Source organism: Ovis canadensis, chromosome 12 (assembly GCF_042477335.2).
Source record: "Ovis canadensis isolate MfBH-ARS-UI-01 breed Bighorn chromosome 12, ARS-UI_OviCan_v2, whole genome shotgun sequence".
NCBI lineage: Eukaryota > Metazoa > Chordata > Mammalia > Artiodactyla > Bovidae > Ovis > Ovis canadensis.
Genome location: NC_091256.1, coordinates 74,295,114 through 74,312,228, shown reverse-complemented (window position 1 = coordinate 74,312,228; position 17,115 = coordinate 74,295,114). Strand labels below are relative to the sequence as shown.

Genomic DNA, 17,115 nt, shown 5'->3' with positions numbered 1-17,115 from the left:
TCTTTACTTATTTAGTGTTTGGCAGTGCTTCAAGCGGAGAAGGCAATGGCACCCCACTCCAGTACTCTTGCCTGGAAAATCCCATGGGCAGAGGAGCCTGGTAGGCTGCAGTCCATGGGGTCGCGAAGTGTCGGACACGACTGAGCGACTTCACTTTCCCTTTTCACTTTCATGCATTGGAGAAGGAAATGGCAACCCACTCCAGTGTTCTTGCCTGGAGAATCCCAGGGACGGGGGAGCCTGGTGGGATGCCGTCTATGGGGTCGCACAGAGTTGGACATGACTGAAGTGACTTAGTAGTAGCAGTAGTAGTGCTTCAAGATTAGTAGTATCTCAGTTCCCCAATCAGAGACTGAACCTGGGTCACAGCAGTGAAAGCACTGAATCCTAATTACTAGATCACCAGGGAATTCTCCACATGGCCGCTCTCTATTTATTTATTTTTAAGAGTTTATGAATTTTATATCAACACACACCTGAAGAATATGAGTGGGAATGGATCTCAAAGATGAAAGCAATTAAAAACTGCAAGAGGCCAGATAGAACAATATGGCACATGGCCCCTCCTCCATTTTACTGTGAGCAGCTTAAGGGCATGAACTCATTAATTTCTATCCCTGAAATCTCCAGTATCCATTATCTTATGTGGCAAGGGACCCTGCCAAGCTTCTCTGTCCAATTTTTCCAGGGAAGAATACTGGAGCAGGTTGCCAGTTCCTATTCCAGGGGCTTTTTCCAACCCAGGGACTGAATTCACGTCTCTTGCATTTCCTGCATTGGCAGGCAGAGTCTTTACCATGGTGCCATTTGGGAAGCATCTGAGTCTCTTATCTGCCATATATTTTATGCATAATCTTATCTGATATTTACTTTGCAAAGTGTATTCTTATATCCATTTTTCAGATGAATTAGAAAGCTGAAGCTCAAAGAGGTTGAGAAACTTACTCAAAGTTACCCAACTCAGAAGCGGGCATGCTCGAATACAAACTCAGAGGTCTGATTTCTACATATGTGCTCTTTCCATGTGTCATTTCACTACGTGATGGAGGAGAATCTCTTGGGAAGCTCCTATGTGGAGTAAAAGCTTTAGTCAAAACATTCTTATTTTTTTCTCTACAGGACATTCAAAACCTTGGTAGTGTCTCAGATTTCTCCTTTACAGGAGAGAGTCTTTTCTGTTAGAGTTGGAAGGTCATGTGTCTCCTGCCTAGAGAAGCAGTTTGTTCATAGTAAGACAGAGATCCATTGGAAGGGTCATCTGGGGTGGTAAGAACCCTCTGGCCTGTTCCAGCCTCATTTCCTCCCTGGCGCTGCACAAGGAGGGTACAAGCGGTTTTGGACAAGTGCCTCTGAGACAAAGCCTGTGGAAAAAGCTGGGGTGGGGAAGATCTTGAGAACATCAAAGCCCTAATGAGGCCTTTCCATGCCTACTGCTCAGTGACTTCTTGAACAATTCTTTTTGTAGTTTTTTCCTACTTCTTTGCTCCTGGTCTATCTTGCATAGGGTAACTAGGTAACATTGTCCAAACTAAGACAATTTTGAAAGGAGAACAATATTAATAATAACTCTAGGATAACAGAATCTCCTGGGGAAACCAGTATGCAGGATTTCTGTCTTTTTTGGCTGTGCTGCATGACTCGTGGGATCTTAGTTTCCCGGACCAGGAACCAACCTGCGTCCCCTGCACTGGAAGGCAGATTTTCAACCAATGGCCCACCAGGGAAGTCCCCCTGGTTTCTCTGTTTTAGAAGTCTTATTTCCGTAACATTTCAGAAAACTTTCAGAGGTCAATGGCCTTGACATCCTTGAACACAGGGAACACATGTGTACAGGTGAGATAGGACATATCATAAGGCAGAAAAAATAATGGGGCCTTTTCCAATCTGCATGACCTTGGATAAGCCACTCAGCCTCACTGAACTCAGTTTCCTCATGTACATAAAAGCAAATGGTATTCATTTCAGGGCAGCTTATATGGAATAAGTAAGAATATCACAGGTACTAAGTCTGCATACTAATCTCTTTCTCAGCTGGGCTGGGGACGCTTGTGGTTGTTGGGGTGGTGGTGGGAACCACTAAATATTTGGTTCCAAGGTCAGAGGATCTCTAGAAACCCTGAGAGATGATCTGAGTTTCAGGTTCCTGTGATCTGAGGATTCTTGGCCCACTATAAGTTAATGAAAGTGGGGCCCATTCATTTTTATTGGTTAAAGAATATCCGTCTACCAGTTGGGAATAAGAAGGGGAAAAAAGAAGAGAGAATAAAGCACTTCAAAACATACTTCCTGTACTGCCCTGCAAAGAGGGCAGAGAAGGGCTTGGGGGAGGATCTGACATGAGCCCACCCATGACAAAGTGGAGAGAAGATGAGAGGTCATCTTGGTTGCTGTGTTCACAGGTTAGGAACCAAATAAATATGAAGTGAAGGAAAGAGCTGAGATGCTAAGCTTAAGGCTGAAAACAACCTCAGTTTTGGCCTTTTACCTGTTTTCTTGGCCCTGGCAATAGGCTTGCAATCTCCTGACTGGACAATGATCCCTTAGGCATCCAAGCTCAGTGAGCATTTCCTAAGGCTAATTAGCATTTAGGAGAGAGTTGCTGTTAAGACAGCCTCTGCCTTAGGCTTCCTTGCTCCGAGAGGAGGTCGGTACCTGCTTGCCTGAGACCTACTAGCTTTGATTAGAAGGTAAGACTGTTGAGCTGATGCTTTCTTGGTCGGTACTGACTTCATTAGTTGTCAGCTATAAGATAGGCCAGTGATAGGCCTTGTCTATACCCTGAGACTAAGTGACAACACCCTGTAAATAACGGTCATGAATTCCATCCAGAGAGACAAGGACACAACTGACTCTAGTTACTGGGTTTCTGAACAGCACACAGCACACAGCTGGGCCTGGACTGGCATGCATTCTCATCTTCCCTACCTTTGAGCTCCTTCTCAAGGCCTGGGGCTGTCTCTGTTTTCAGGAGCCCTCCAGGCTCCTCTGCTCTTTCAGTGCAATGAGCGTCAGATATGCTCAACTGCTAGAAGGCACATGGCTGGGGTGCTGTTTCTGGCTTGGGCTGAACTCAGAAGTCCTAGAAAGAATATTTGTGACACTACTTCTCTTCTGAGAATTCATAATGCTCTGCCTGGCTGTTCCTGATACTCATTCAGACAATAGGCTTGTGGACCATGGCATCCACAGGGGGGCCAGGGCAGAAGGGTGATGGAAGTGGGGACACCAAAGCAGCTCTCTCTAGTGGCTGGTTCAGAGCAAACCACATCCTTGCCTGCTTCATTTATTTATTCATTTGTGCATTTATTTATTTTTTACTTATTTTTGGCCATGCCATGTGGCATGTGAGATCTTAGTTCCCCAACCAGGGATTGAACCCACACACTGTGCAGTGGAAGCACAGATTAAAAAAAAATTTTTTTAAGCAGGAGAAGGAATGATTTATTATTACTAGCAGCAAGTAAGGAAAACATGTTTCCAAAGTAGAGTCTCCTTAACAGCAAAACTGGGCAAATTTTAAGCTAAAGGTACATGCATATTCATGAGGGGGCTTGAACAGAGAAGAATTCAGCAGAGAATTGGGGCAAAGATTGACAGAGTCCAAGCTTTAGTTGACTGAAGTCGGGAGGGTCAACATCATCATTCCATCCTCTACCTGGTAGGGGCCTTAGTTTCTGGTCTCAGGACTTAATGAAGCTCACGTTCTTGATGTCTCATTGCAGAAAGAATTCAGCGAGACACGGTGATAGACAGGAAGTGGAGTTATTTAGAGAGAAACACCCTTCACAGACCGTGGGCCATCTCAGAAGGTGAGAGCGGCCTGAAGGGCAGATTCTTAACCATTGGGCCACTGGGGAAGTCCTGTGAATTCACTAAACAGCTGCACCTAGGAACTTCATGCACATAAGAGAACAAATCCGACTTAACATTCCTGCTTTCATGGATTTTATATTCTAGCAAGGGGGATACAGATAATAAATAATAAGCATATTAAATAAACTGTTTAATGTTAGAAGATGTTAAATGCGATGAAAAAAGAAAAGAGCAGAGCAAAGGAGACCAGGAGTGCCAGCGGGGAGGATACAGTGTTAGGGAGGTCATTTTAGATGTCATTGAGAAAGAGATTTCAAAGACTTGAAGGAAGTGGTTAACTCAGCTCTTTTCTGACGGAAGAGTGATCAAGGTAGAGGTAACTTTTAGAGGAAAGGTGCAAAGATGGCAAGAAGCCTGGCCTGTTCAAGGAGCCGCAAGGAAGCCAGAGTAGCTGAAGGGGAAAGAGCTAAGAAGAAGGCTTCAGGGAAGTGAGGAGTGTGGGGGAGGCGCTGAAACAACAGGGCCTTGTATGCCGCTGTAAAGACCTTAGCTTCCACCTTAAATGAGATTGGAAGTCACTTTCAGAATTTTTAAGAAGTGGCATGATCTGACATTCAACAGGATCATTCTGGAAAGATGGCGGCGGCAGTGGAGGCATACTTTTGGGACATTTCTGAATCTCCCTGTAACAACAGACGGAGAAATGAGAGTGAAAACTAAAAACCCTGGGACAACATTTAGCTCAAAATTAGGTGACAAAGTGTCTTCACAAAAAATAGATGGACAGAAACACATCAGCAAAAGCCATAAGACCTGCATGGTATCAGCTTCTCTGTGTCATGGTATCAGACAGGCAAATTTGGGATCATTTTGCAGGCAGGTGACTATGGGGCCTGAGGTCAGGTCCCAGGGCTGGAGCACACCAGTCCATCTGAACTTTTGAAACTGCCCATTGCAGGCTCCTTTCCTGGACACAGTGCTATAGCACTGGGGGTGGGTTCAAAATACAAAAAAATAGGACAAAAGAGATGCAGAAAGAAGCAAAAAGTAATGAAGATGACAAGGATTTGACAGAACGTGACAAATATTTCAGATTGGCAAAAATTTTATATATATTATATCTTATATAACTTATATATATTAATATATATTGAAAGAAGTGTTAGTTGCTCAGTTGTGCCCAACTCTTTGCAACCCCATGGACTGCAGCCCACCAGGCTCCTCTGTCCATGAGATTTTCCAGGCAAGGACACTGGAGTGGGTTGCTATTTCCTTCTCCAGGGGACCTTCCCAACTCAGGGATCAAACCCAGGTCTCCTGCACTGCAGGCATATTCTTTACCTACTGAGCTACAAGGGAAGCCCTATTAATATATATAATTATATATATAAGTATTAATATTAACATATTAATTATAATTATTAATATTAATATATTAATTAAGGGGAGTCCTGAAGAAGAAAACCAAAGCAAGGAAACAAAAACTAAACACTGTAGCTTAAGGAACTTTGGCTAAATTTCAAAAAGAAAAAGAAAAGAAAGATTTTAAACTATATATTGGAAGAGCATATAAAGTGCTGGAGAACAAACATGTATTAGTAAAACTTTTAGACTGTAAAGGAAGTGAAATGAGCATGTTACTTATAAGAGAAAGAAAATTCGTTTATCATCAGACTTTGTCACAGCAATACTTTATGTCAGGATCAAATGGAGTACCATTTTTAAGTTACTCAAGGAAAGTAAAGATGAACTGAGGGTTTTATTTAATGTTGGGACTTCTTTAAGAAAAAAAAAAGTATTTATTTGGATGCTTTGGGTCTTAGTTGTAGCACATGGGATCTTTACTTGCAGTATCCAGGATCTTTTTTTTTTTTTTTTTTTTAGTTGCAGCAACGTGAACTCTTAGTTGCGGCATGTGGGATAGAACCCCAGCCCACTGCTTTGGGAGGATGGTGTCTTAACTACTGGACTGCCAGGGAAGTCCTGAATTGAGGATTTTAAATCCAGCAAAATTTACCTTTAAAGTAGAAACGGCCCTGACAAATTTATCAACAAGTAAGAGCTCAAGGAATATTGTTCCATGAGCCCTTCGTAATGAATGTTGTGAAAAATGTGCTTCAGACAAGCTGAACAACTTAGGAATAATTAGTATAAAGACTGTTGTGAAAGTTGCTCAGCCATGTCTGACTCTTTGGGACCACATGTACTATATATAGTCCATGAAATTCTCCAGGCCAGAATACTGGAGTGGGTAGCTGTTGCCTTCTCCAGGAGGTCTTCCCAAGCCAGGGATCGAACCCAGGTCTCCTGCATTGCAGGCAGATTCTTTACCAGCTGAACCACCAGGGAAGTCCATAAGGACTGTTAGTGAATATTAAATACATGGCTCCTTGTAGAATTAGATTAAATGAGAGTTAGCAGTAGAGTGTCGGAGAAGGAAATGGCACCCCACTCCAGTACTCTTGCCTGGAAAAATCCCATGGATGGAGGAGCCTGATGGGCTGCTGTCTATGGGGCCATACAGAGTCGGACACGACTGAAGCGATTTAGCAGCAGCAGCAGCAGCAATAGCACTAGGGCATAGCGTATGTAATAACAGCATATGCTCTGACAATGTAAATTTAGTATAACCATTAACAGATAAAGAACAGGAATGGCATAAACAAAAGCGATCTGAAGGGCTGGGGTGGAAAAAAATACTCTTACAAAGGAAAATATGTCCTTTCGACCAGTTCTCAGGAATGCCTCCTGCCCTAGCCAGTCTATTTTCATCTACAAAGGCTCCTGACTGAAAGGAGCTTTGCAGTGAAGTTCAAACAGCCACCCACTCACATTTTTCTAGCCCACAGGCTGTTTCCCGGCCCAACAAACACCATCCCTTGTCACTGCAGGCCTATCTGTGGCACTAACAATACACTGCAGACAAGATGGTTCAGGAGTTCACATTTTTATGAAGTTCCTCTTTTGCCACCTGTGTTCTTTTTGGACTGGCTTAACATTCCCCAGCCCTGGAGAACAGGCTGCAAGGGAATCGAGCCGGACTGACTGAAAGCTGGAGGCCCTTGTTCTTGTTGTTCTCTTTAATCTGGGTCTGTAATCCCCAGGAATCCGGCCGTGGCATGTGCCTTCTCAAGGTTTCCTGGGTCCTCACTGACTTCCTGGCACGGATAGACTCGGGGTCCCCAGGAGTACCACCTCCCCAGCCCTCCCGCTGCCCTCTACCTTGCCTTTCTTTCTTTCCTGCCTGGAGCTTGAGCCTGATGCGCAAACACACACAATCAGTCTCGTTACGTAAGTTTCCTGGTCCCTGAGCTGGGTGACTCAGCTCGGGGTGGTGCCTCGCACTTTCCCAGCCTGGGGCAGCACGCTAGCAAGCTGTCATGGAACACAGGCCTGCCGATGGGGTCCAGCCCAGCAGCCTTCCTCCCCAGTGTGTCTGCTGAGCCCGTGAAATCCATGGGAACCACTTGAGGGCTTAGTGCACCGACCCATGGGGGTGGAATTCTCCATCTCCCTGACCACTTCCTGTTTCTTCCTCTCTCACCTTTGGCAGAGGGTCACTGGAGCTTTACATTTGGTTCTCCTCTGCCCTGAGGCTGCCACTTTTTGGGTCCCAGCTAACAGCTGAATGTTTGTGTCCCTCCAAAATTCATTTGGTGAAAGCCTAACCTCCCCCACCCCTAGTGGGGTGGTGTCAGGAGGTGTGCCTTTGAGAGGTGATTAATTTGCTTACTTATTTACCCGCTGGACTGGGTCTTCCTTGAGGTGTGTGGACTCTTCGGTCGGGCAGGCAGGCTTCCTCTAATTGTGCGGCACAGGGGCTTGCCCAGCTGTGGCATGCATGCCTGTCTTGTGGAATACTGGCTCTGGAGCACACAGAAGCTGCAACATGCCAGCTTCTCTACTTGCGGCATGTGGGCTTAGTTGCTCCATGCTATGTGAGATCTTGAAATTCCCTGGTAGCTCAGTTGGTAAAGAATCTGCCTGCAGAAGTGGAATCTTTGCTCCTGAACAGGGATGGAACCCATATTCCCTGCACGGGAAGGTGGATTCCAGGGAAGTCCTGAGAGGTGGTTGGTTTAGATGAGGTATTGAAGGTTGAGAGTCCCCCTCTCTCGGCCGTGTAAGGACACAGGAAGCAGGTGGCCATCTGAGAACCAGGAAGAGAGTCCTAACCAGAACTCCACCAGGCTGGCACCCTGATCTTGGACTTCTAGCCTTCCAGAACTGTGAGATTAATTTCTGTTTCACCCACAGAGTGTCTGTGGTATTTTGTTACAGCAGCCCAGCAGCCCAAGCCGTCAGTCCCACGGACCAGAGTGAGCCCTCATGTCTGGGTTCTACCGAAGCTCAGACAGGCAGCAAATTGGTGCGGGAGGATACACTCTTGGTGTGGCCAGCTGGGACTCAGACTCACTTCACTCTCTCCTCTGTCCTCAGGGCCCAAGTACAAAGGAAGTCTACTGAGAACACTGGTCACAGAGAGGACAGACTTTGGCTGGTTCTGTTAGGGGGAGCACACTGACTGAAACCGCCCACCCTGGCCAGGCACCATAGTAACCATTTGCATGAGTTGTTTTACGACGGGAGGTCCTGGTAAGGAACACAGAACTAATAAGCCACCACCAACAGGAAGAGTTCGGAAAAGGTCAAAAGGAGACACCACATGTCCGATTACCTCCCAGAACCCTTCTTTCTGGCATCCATCTTGGCTGAACAAGGCGTGCACCACCAGGAAGGACTCTGAGTCAGAATGATTGGCTAAAGGCAATCGGAAACTAATCCCATCACCATAAAACCTGAGACTGCAAGCCATGTGGCAGAAAGTTCTCCTGGGTTCCCTTAAATTCCTGCTCTCCACCCAGGTGCCCTTTCCCAATAAAATCTCTTGCTTTGTCAGCACATGTGTCTCCTCAGACAATTCATTTCCGAGTGTTAGACAAGATCCCAGTTTAAGGCCCTGGAAGGGGTCCCCCTTCCTGCAACAGCTCTGTTCTTGGGTCTGGTTCTCCTTCATTTCCCTCTTCTGCAGGCATGTTATTGAGTTTCCTTTCCTTTCCAGGACAGGGACAGGTGCTGGCATCCTGCTGATTGCTGGACTAGGAGCCAGAGACCTCAGATTCTAGTACAGGTCTTGTCACTAATCAGGTGCTCACAGTTACGCAGCTTGCTTTTTCCCTTTGTGCCCCAGGCATGCATCTGAGCAACACCTGCCTTAGAACTGTTACTCGATCATTAATAAAAACTGTGGCTGGCTCCTCCAGGGTGGCAATATGGTGCTTAACCAGACAGCTTCGATTGCTGCCCTCCTGGAGCCTGCATTCCAGAGTGAGGAGGCGACAGAAGAAACAGGTAAATAAGACAATTACTGATTGCGACAATTGCTCTGAGGGAGATTCAGAGGATGAGGAAACAGCACCTGGGAGGACGTGATATTTATTCCAAAGCCTCCACTTGCAAACTGAGAAGGGGCCAGCCCTACAACCTGGGAAGAGCATTCCAGGCAGATCTCTGAGCTAATAAAAGTAAAAATGCTCTACGAACTATATAGTGCAATGCAGTCATCAATTTTAATGGGAGTTAAATTGTCTTCAGCTTCTGTGGCTTTGCCATGCACTCCTTGATCAGAGCCTGGAGCTGGCTTCACTGGCCAGTGTCTGGAAGGCGGCGTAAGGACAATGAGAGTCCCAGGGTGTGGTGGGAAGAAGGGTGGATGAGTTCTGCTCTCTCTGAGGACGTGATGATCCAGCCTCTCTAGGCAGACCCATTTCCTCCCGGCGTTTTGGGTCTTTGTCACCGTGCTTGCAACATGCAGCTGGCATTTATGGAGCACCTGTTGACAGACAGGGACTTTCCCCTTCTCTGAACAGGAACTCAGGCCTCGGGAAGGCCCCCTCTCCCAGCCTGTCCATGTGTGGGCATGTTGTCTGCTATCCATTGGTCTGTTATTTTGCTGTCTGGCTAGGTCCCTTTGGGGAGCCAGTGGGGCTCCAAGCATGCCTGGACTGTGAACTGAGGCAGTTTACCTCAGTAAAGAGGGGCCACTCAGGGGCCAGAATGTTTCCTCGTGTCTTCTTGGACAAATATCCAGGGGCCTGTGGAGCGGTCATGCAGTGTATCTACCTTAGGAAACTCCAGCAGCCAAGTTCTCCAGTGGACCGAGTGAGCAGCCTCAGCTCAAGGGACATAGAAGGGCCGCTGCTTCATGTCCCCTCAGAGCCAGGGACACTGGACAGAGAGCCACAATGCCGGAGTCCCTGCCTGTTAAGCCTGCAGCCCACTCTATTTTATGTTCCTTCCTTTGGTGCTAACATTCTCTAGCTGTGTGACTTTAGGAAGACGGTAGTTTTCAAACTTCAACAGGCATCAGAAATCTCTGAGAGCTTGAGGAAGCACAGCTCCTTGAACTTGCTGAATCAGTAGCTCTTTGAGTTAGGGGTGCAGGAGTTTTTGTTTTTAACAGGCATTGAAGAGTGATTCTGACTGCACGTAAACCGCAGCTGGGGAAAGCTGGCTGTTTAAAGTCTTGATTCAGTTCACACCTCCCTTAAAGGACTGATGGTTCTTCAGGGAGCCCTGAAGCCAGGCAGGGTTCCTGGAGGCACCATGAGAAAAAATGCCTCCTCCAAGGTGGCCTGAAGCTTCCCAGAGTGTGGGGTCCAGGGCGTGTGCTCAGTAATGCTGACTGTATGGATGAAGGCTTGAGACTTGGAGAGATGGGAAGGGCAGTTGGGGGTGGGCTGTTAATTACATTTGTGCTGCCAGAATGCAAGTTCTAGAAAAGCAGGGGCTTATTCTTAATTATTCCCAGGACCTGATCCATAAAATGCTAAATGAATTAATGACACCACCCACTTCTCTCTCCCTTGGGAAAGACAGAATGTCTGAAAGCCCAGTGAAATAGACCTACCATGTCTGACAAAATTCCCTAATTCCTCAAATATTTGAGTTAAATGGACTCAAACAGGGTCAACGTTGTGTGATTAAAAAATAAACTCAGGACATCAAGGTATTTTTTGATACCCAGTGACAGGCAAACACATCCATTGGGTGTAGCAAAGTGAGTCATGCAATTTCTATTGTAATGAGAAGGGTGGAATAACTGATTTCCCTTTCTTCCCCTTAAATATCAGGGTCAGAGCAGTTAACCCATCAGGAAAAGTTACTAAATAACAAACTTCATTATAAGCAAAGATAAAACAAATTAAACTCATATTGGAAGACCATTTTAGACCCACCAGGTGGGCAAATATACAGTCTGACAATAGTGAGTGTTGGCCAGGATGCAGTAGAATAAAAACTCTAGTTGGCTGCAAGGGGTCAAGCACTTAGGAGAAAGAATTGGACAACCTCAAGCAAAGTTGCAAATGTGCCTGCATGTTTCATGACTCAGCATTCCCACTTCTAAGGAGTTACTCAATTCTTTCCTCCCCCCAAATCCCTCTTTATCTCTTTCGTCACTGTGCAATCTAGAAATCACTTTTAAGTGAGGAGAAAAACAGTTTCTTCTTCTATTTATACTCACTAAAAGAGAAACCTGGAGCCAGGTTTCCTAATTCCAAAATGTTAATAAACAAATAAATAAGTAAAGGAGTTCACATTTACACTTTGCTGAACACTCAGTTTGGCGGGCAAGGACGGTGGACTCGCCTCTGCTCTCAGTTGTGTGTCGTACGTGCAGTCACCCACTCCCCTGAACTCTGGAGGGCATGGGTTGCATCACAATCGGGCTAGACTTCTCCTTGCTCATGACTGCTACTGTGAGCTGTCCTTTGTGTGCATGCTCAGTTGCGACCTTTGCGACCCTGTGGTCTGTAGCCTGCCAGGCTGCTCCATCCGTGGGATTCTCCAGGCAAGAATACTGGAGTGGGGTACCATGTCCTCCTCCAAGGGATCTTCCCAACCCAGGGATTGAGCTCATGTCCCTTGCATCTCCTGCCTTGGCAGGTAGGTCCTTTACCACTAGTGTCACTTGGGAAGCCTGAGCTGTCCTTTAAGATATGCTATGCTCAAGAGATGTCCGGCCCTGATCATTGGATATGCATTTATAGTTCTGACCGTTACTTATGGTCAGAATCTCAATTCTACTTTTATTTCCTGGTGAGAACTCCTTAATCTACATTCAAGTTAGTGTACTTAGTTATATGTGGGCAGGAGCTTGGTCTGCATCCAAACAGATGCAGAAGAGAATGAACCCTGAGATCTCAACCCATCAGCAACATCGGTTATTACATATTATGTGTTCATCAGACATTACGTATGGTACTGAGTGTTTCTTTTCTTACAGTTATTAATGTGCAGCCCATGTCTTTGGAAAGGCTGTTGAAAGGTAAACGCACTGCCTGTCACCATTATCCAAGACTTTGATTCCATATAATAAAAAGGGGCTTAGTACAGAGCAGTGGTAACTTAACTTTCATGGGAAGATGAGGAAAGAACAGAGGGGAAGTTAATATGTAAAGAGAGACTCCATTCTTACACAGGTTTCCAAGTGCTGCTGATGCTGCTGGACCATAGTTTGAGACTGTACACCCCCATCTGGACCCTATTAAAATACATCTCTTGACCAGTCACAGGAGGAGCCTGGGATGGGGAGAAGTCCAAGGAGAGGAGAAGTCAAGACACGTTGACCTCATAGGTACCATGGAAAAGGTAAGGGGCTCTAAGACAATGCTCAGGTCTCTTTTTTACTCAGAGAGCCTGGGCTTCAGAGATAAAAGTCTGCTTTTCCAATGAGGAAGCCACGGTGGATAAAAGATCTCTTTCCTTAGCTGCCAGAACAAGCACAGCTACATAACAGTTCATAGTCTCCCAGATTAAACATCCATCATACCTGTGACTTGCAGTAGCGATTTGTGTTCTAAATAAATTCTACATTCAATGTTGAAAATCCCCAAAGATCTAAACCAGAGGTTAAAGGGCGGGGGGGTGGGGGCGCGGGGCGGGGAATTCTCATTTTCTTCCAAAGTCAGCTTTTCCTAAAGTGTATTCTGAAGAATATTTGTTTGATCAAGTCACGCCGTGACAAAAGCATTTCATAGTCAAATGAAACAACAGGATGCTGAAAGTCATATCCTCTTCTCAGAGATCCACAGGAACGTGTCTGAGAAGTCTTGTGGCCAAGAAATCAACTTGAGATTTTTGTTTTTTAATTGGAGTATAATTGCTTTCTGGAGAAAGGAATGGCTACCCACTCCAGTATGCTTGCCTGGAGAATCCCATGGACAGAGGAGAGCCTGGCAGGCTACAGTCCATGGGGTCACAAAGAGCCAGGCACGACTAAGCAAGTCACACATAATTGCTTCACAATATTGTATTAGTTTCTGCTGTACAACAAAATGAATCAGCTATGAACATCCATATATCCCCTTCCTCCTGAGCCTTCCTCCCACCCACCTCCCCATTAATTTAAGATTGTTAGGCTCAGTGTTTGGAAATTGGACCAAAGAACATTTGTGCTTATAACACAAGAGCTGTGGCACATATTTAGAGAAGCACCGCTTTTGAATACCTTCTTTCTTCAAAGGGAGGACTTTTGTTTGTGATGGAAACTTCATGTAGGCATGCAAGAACAAGCTGATAAACACACAGACACACAGAGAAACACCCTAGCCTGTCTCCAGCCTCAATCCCCAGATAGGCAGAAGAGGAAGTATCTGAAATGATCATTTAGGTTCTCTTCCCCTCCAGATGTGAAGCTGGCCTGAGGTATGACAGTAATTGCTGCCCACTGGGACACAGGGGCTGCTCTTTTTGTGGGGGGAGGGGGACTGCTGCTCTTTAATGAGGCAGTTAGGTGGGTGGAGGAGGAGGAAGCTCCGGGAATAGGTGATAGGCAGTCAGGAAAACGCTGGCCTAGGGAACACCAAGTGGAATTTTCCCCTGGAAATCCTTTTGAACTAAGTGGATTTGACTGTTGCACCCCTGGTTGCCTAGATCCCATGGCTAAGTGATTTTGTCTTCATTTTCCAGTAATGATTAACACCGCTGCAGTTTGGGGACAGTTTATTCAACTGTGGTGATAGAAACAAGGAGAAAGCCCTTCCTCAAACCCCTCAGCAAAATCTGCTTTCCACTTCTGACTGATGGTGGGAAGAGGAAAGACGCTGTGTTTGGAAGGACTGTCAGAATCAAATACTTCTGAAATCTTAAATACTTCTCAGTGTCTGTTTTGTGATTTTTAAAATCTTGTTTACAAAATCTTTTCTCTTTCCTCCCCCTCTCTCCTCCTCTCTCCTCCCTCCCTTCCTTCCTTCCTTTCAGTGGAAAGAGGAAAGGATAACAAAATATGGCTCATTTGGCAGAGGTAACAAAAGAAAGCCAGCAGAAACTGCAGCTGGATCCGTCTTGCAATGCAGGGGATGCGGGTTCGATCCCGGGCTGGGGACCTAAGATCCCACGTGCCAAGGAGCACCTGAACCTGCACGCTGCATCTACTGAGACTGCATGCCACAACTGGAGAGTCTGTGCGCAGCAACGAGTATCTCGAGTGCTGCAACTAAGACCTGACACAGCCACATAGACAAATAAATAATTAAAAAAAGAGAAGACTCTGCATCTGGGAGTAAGGGGAGAGCTTCCCCTTCCATGACGGAGTGGAAGCCTAGAATGTCAAAATAAGGAGGGACCTCAGGGATTGTCCTGACTCATCTTCTCAAAGAAGATGGACCCAAAGGTTGCTCTCTTGCACAGGACTCTTCATCACAGCACTGCCGCTTTCTCTGCTCCAGGCTGGAAGCACGGTGGGCAGAGCGTGTTGGGCAATGTCGTGAGTTTCGCTGCAGCTCCCTCTGAAGCAGGGGTGACGTGACACTTTTGGAACCTCTGAGCTAGAGCATCCCCTGGATCGTGCTGAGACTTGGTCAGCTTGGGTGGACAGGGTGGTTGAGGTAAGAGAGAGATGTGTTGTTGTTGTTGCTGTTGTTCAGTTGCTCAGTCGTGTCCAACTCTCATGACCCCACAGTCTATAGCCCAACAGGCTCCTCTGGCCATGGGATTTCCCAGGCAAGAATACTGGAGTAGGTTTCCATTTCCTTCTCCAGGGGATCTTCCCAACCTAGGGATCAAATTCACGTCTCCTGCACTGGCAGGTAGGTTCTTTACCACTGAGCCACCAGGGAAGCCAAGGATGAGATAACCAGCCTGCAAAGAAAGGCTCCTTATCCTAAAAACCAAAGATATTGAAAACATGCATGATGCATTTCTAAGCACTCAGCCAAAGTAAGTTTGCCAAAATCACAATGTTTAAAACGTCTATGATGGAGTAAGAGGGACACAGAGCAAGGTGTGGAATACCCCAGGCTCAGGGAAACCCACCAGAACTCTTGCATCATCTGAAACCCCTGTGTAACCCCATCTTTAATGAGGTGATGGCTGAGTTTAAACGCTAGGCCTCTCAGCCATGCTGTGAAAAGTAGTCTCCTACAAAGGATGACCACCATGTAATTCGAGTTCTGTAGCTAAAACAACCATACCTAGCTGAATCCTCCTTCAAGGGGGACTCTTCCTGTTCATAGTTTCATGTCATTCAATGCTCTGAAACCACTGGTACAGAACATGGCAGTGTTTGTTCTAGATACTTTATTCCTTATTTTTGTGACAGATGGATATTCTGTTATGTGAACTTTTTTATGGTTGGCAATATTATCAAGTACCAGTTATTTGTTAACCACATTCCTAAAGTTAATATGCAATGACAGAAATTGTTAATTATACTTGTGACTATGGTCATAAAAATCCTTTTTAAGGCAGAATATAGAGATTAAGTGATGAAGAGGCAGGGATGATGAGAGCAGGGAAAGGGGAAGAGACAGTTTTGCAGGTGACAGAGGTGGGTGGTGGGGGTCTCGAAAAATCTCGGCCAAGACCTAATCTAATCATGAATGTTCTTTTCTCTGAATCTGAAGTAATAACGTGATGTATGAGCAAGAATTAGAAAGCATGGGAACAGTGCATTTCAAAGAGTAGGGGTATTACCAGCCTCAAAATGAATTCCTACGATGGAACTGACTCACATTGGATACAACACAACTTGACACGCTCCTCAGTTACAGCCACAAAGAAGGGGGCCATCAGGAAAGGATGCTAAGATTACTAAGAACATACAGGCCACCAAATGCTAGGGTTGGGAGGACTCTGGAGGTCATCTAGTCCTTTCTCCTGCCTTATAGTTCTCAGACAATGAGTCAGCTGGTGGAAGGCAGGGAAGAGTGGGGAAACTCCTGTCTCTGATTTTGTCCTAAATATCTCAGAAATGAGAATGATGTCTTGGCCACCAAGATGCTATCAATCTGTTCTAATATTTAGTTTTAAAGGAACATAGTTGAAGGCACATAATGTTGTATCTGGCACAGTGTTGAGGATATGCAATGTATCCTACCCCATTCAGTACTCACACCAGCCCTAATAAGGCAGGTACTTTCTTATACAGATCAAGAGGTCAAAACAGAAAGAGTGGATAACTTACTCTAGATCTAGCAAGTGGCCGAGCTAGAGCCCAGAACCAAGTTTGCCTGATTTTACCCTTCAAACTCTTTAATAGTCCTATTCGACTCCCCATTGGCAAGGAAGTCTCACTGCTATGAAATGATTCTCTTTATATGCTGCAAAACTGGTTTTGATTGATGGGTCAAAAGACACTTCCCTTACAAGTAATAAGAGGTTCATTATTAGGGTTGCCAGATTTAGCAAATAAAAACATAGAATGATAAATTTGAATTTCTGATAGAGAATTTTTTAGTTTGCATATTTTTAGTATAAGTGAATCCCAAATATTACAATGGGACAGACTTCACACTAAAAGACTATTCTTCGTTTATTTGAAATTCAAAGTTACTGGGCATCCTGTGTCTTATCTGGCCTCCATATTCATAATGAATGAGAAAGTTGGTGAGTTTAGTCTCTCTGTGGGCCACTTCATGCTGCTCTCTCCCATGGCTGACCCCCTTCTACTGGGAACCTCTTCATCCAAGGCTTCTATGAAGCCCTTCAGTCCTATAGTCTCTTGGTATCTATGTTTTTGTTGTTATTTAATTACTAAGTAGGGTCTGAGTCTTTTGTGACCCCATGGACTGCAGCCCACCAGGCTCCTCTGTTCATGGGATTCTCCAGGCAAGAATACTGGAGTGGGTTGCCATGCCCTCCTCCGGGGATCTCCCCAACCCAGGGATCGAACCCGTGTCTCCTATGTTGGGAGATAGATTCTTTACCATTGAGCCACCAGGGAAGTGCTGTCTATGTACATCATAGATGAATTTATTACTTTTTAAATGTTTTTATTATTAAATGGGGAATTCCCTGGTG

At 45.5% G+C, this 17,115-nt stretch overlaps 1 protein-coding gene across 3 annotated transcripts in view; it reads left to right on the top strand.

Annotated features, from left to right (window-relative positions):
* LOC138416656 (PAK4-inhibitor INKA2-like) overlaps positions 1-17,115 on the top strand; it is a 103,384-nt gene that overhangs the window by 14,292 nt on the left and 71,977 nt on the right. The window contains exons 2-3 of one of the 3 annotated variants that reach the window (XR_011247798.1): positions 12,297-12,465; positions 14,077-14,356. The gene's annotated coding sequence lies outside the window, so the exon portion shown is untranslated. Of the gene's footprint in view, positions 1-12,296; positions 12,466-14,076; positions 14,703-17,115 lie in introns of those variants that run through there. The other 2 variants (XR_011247796.1, XR_011247797.1) reach the window with 2 other exon arrangements.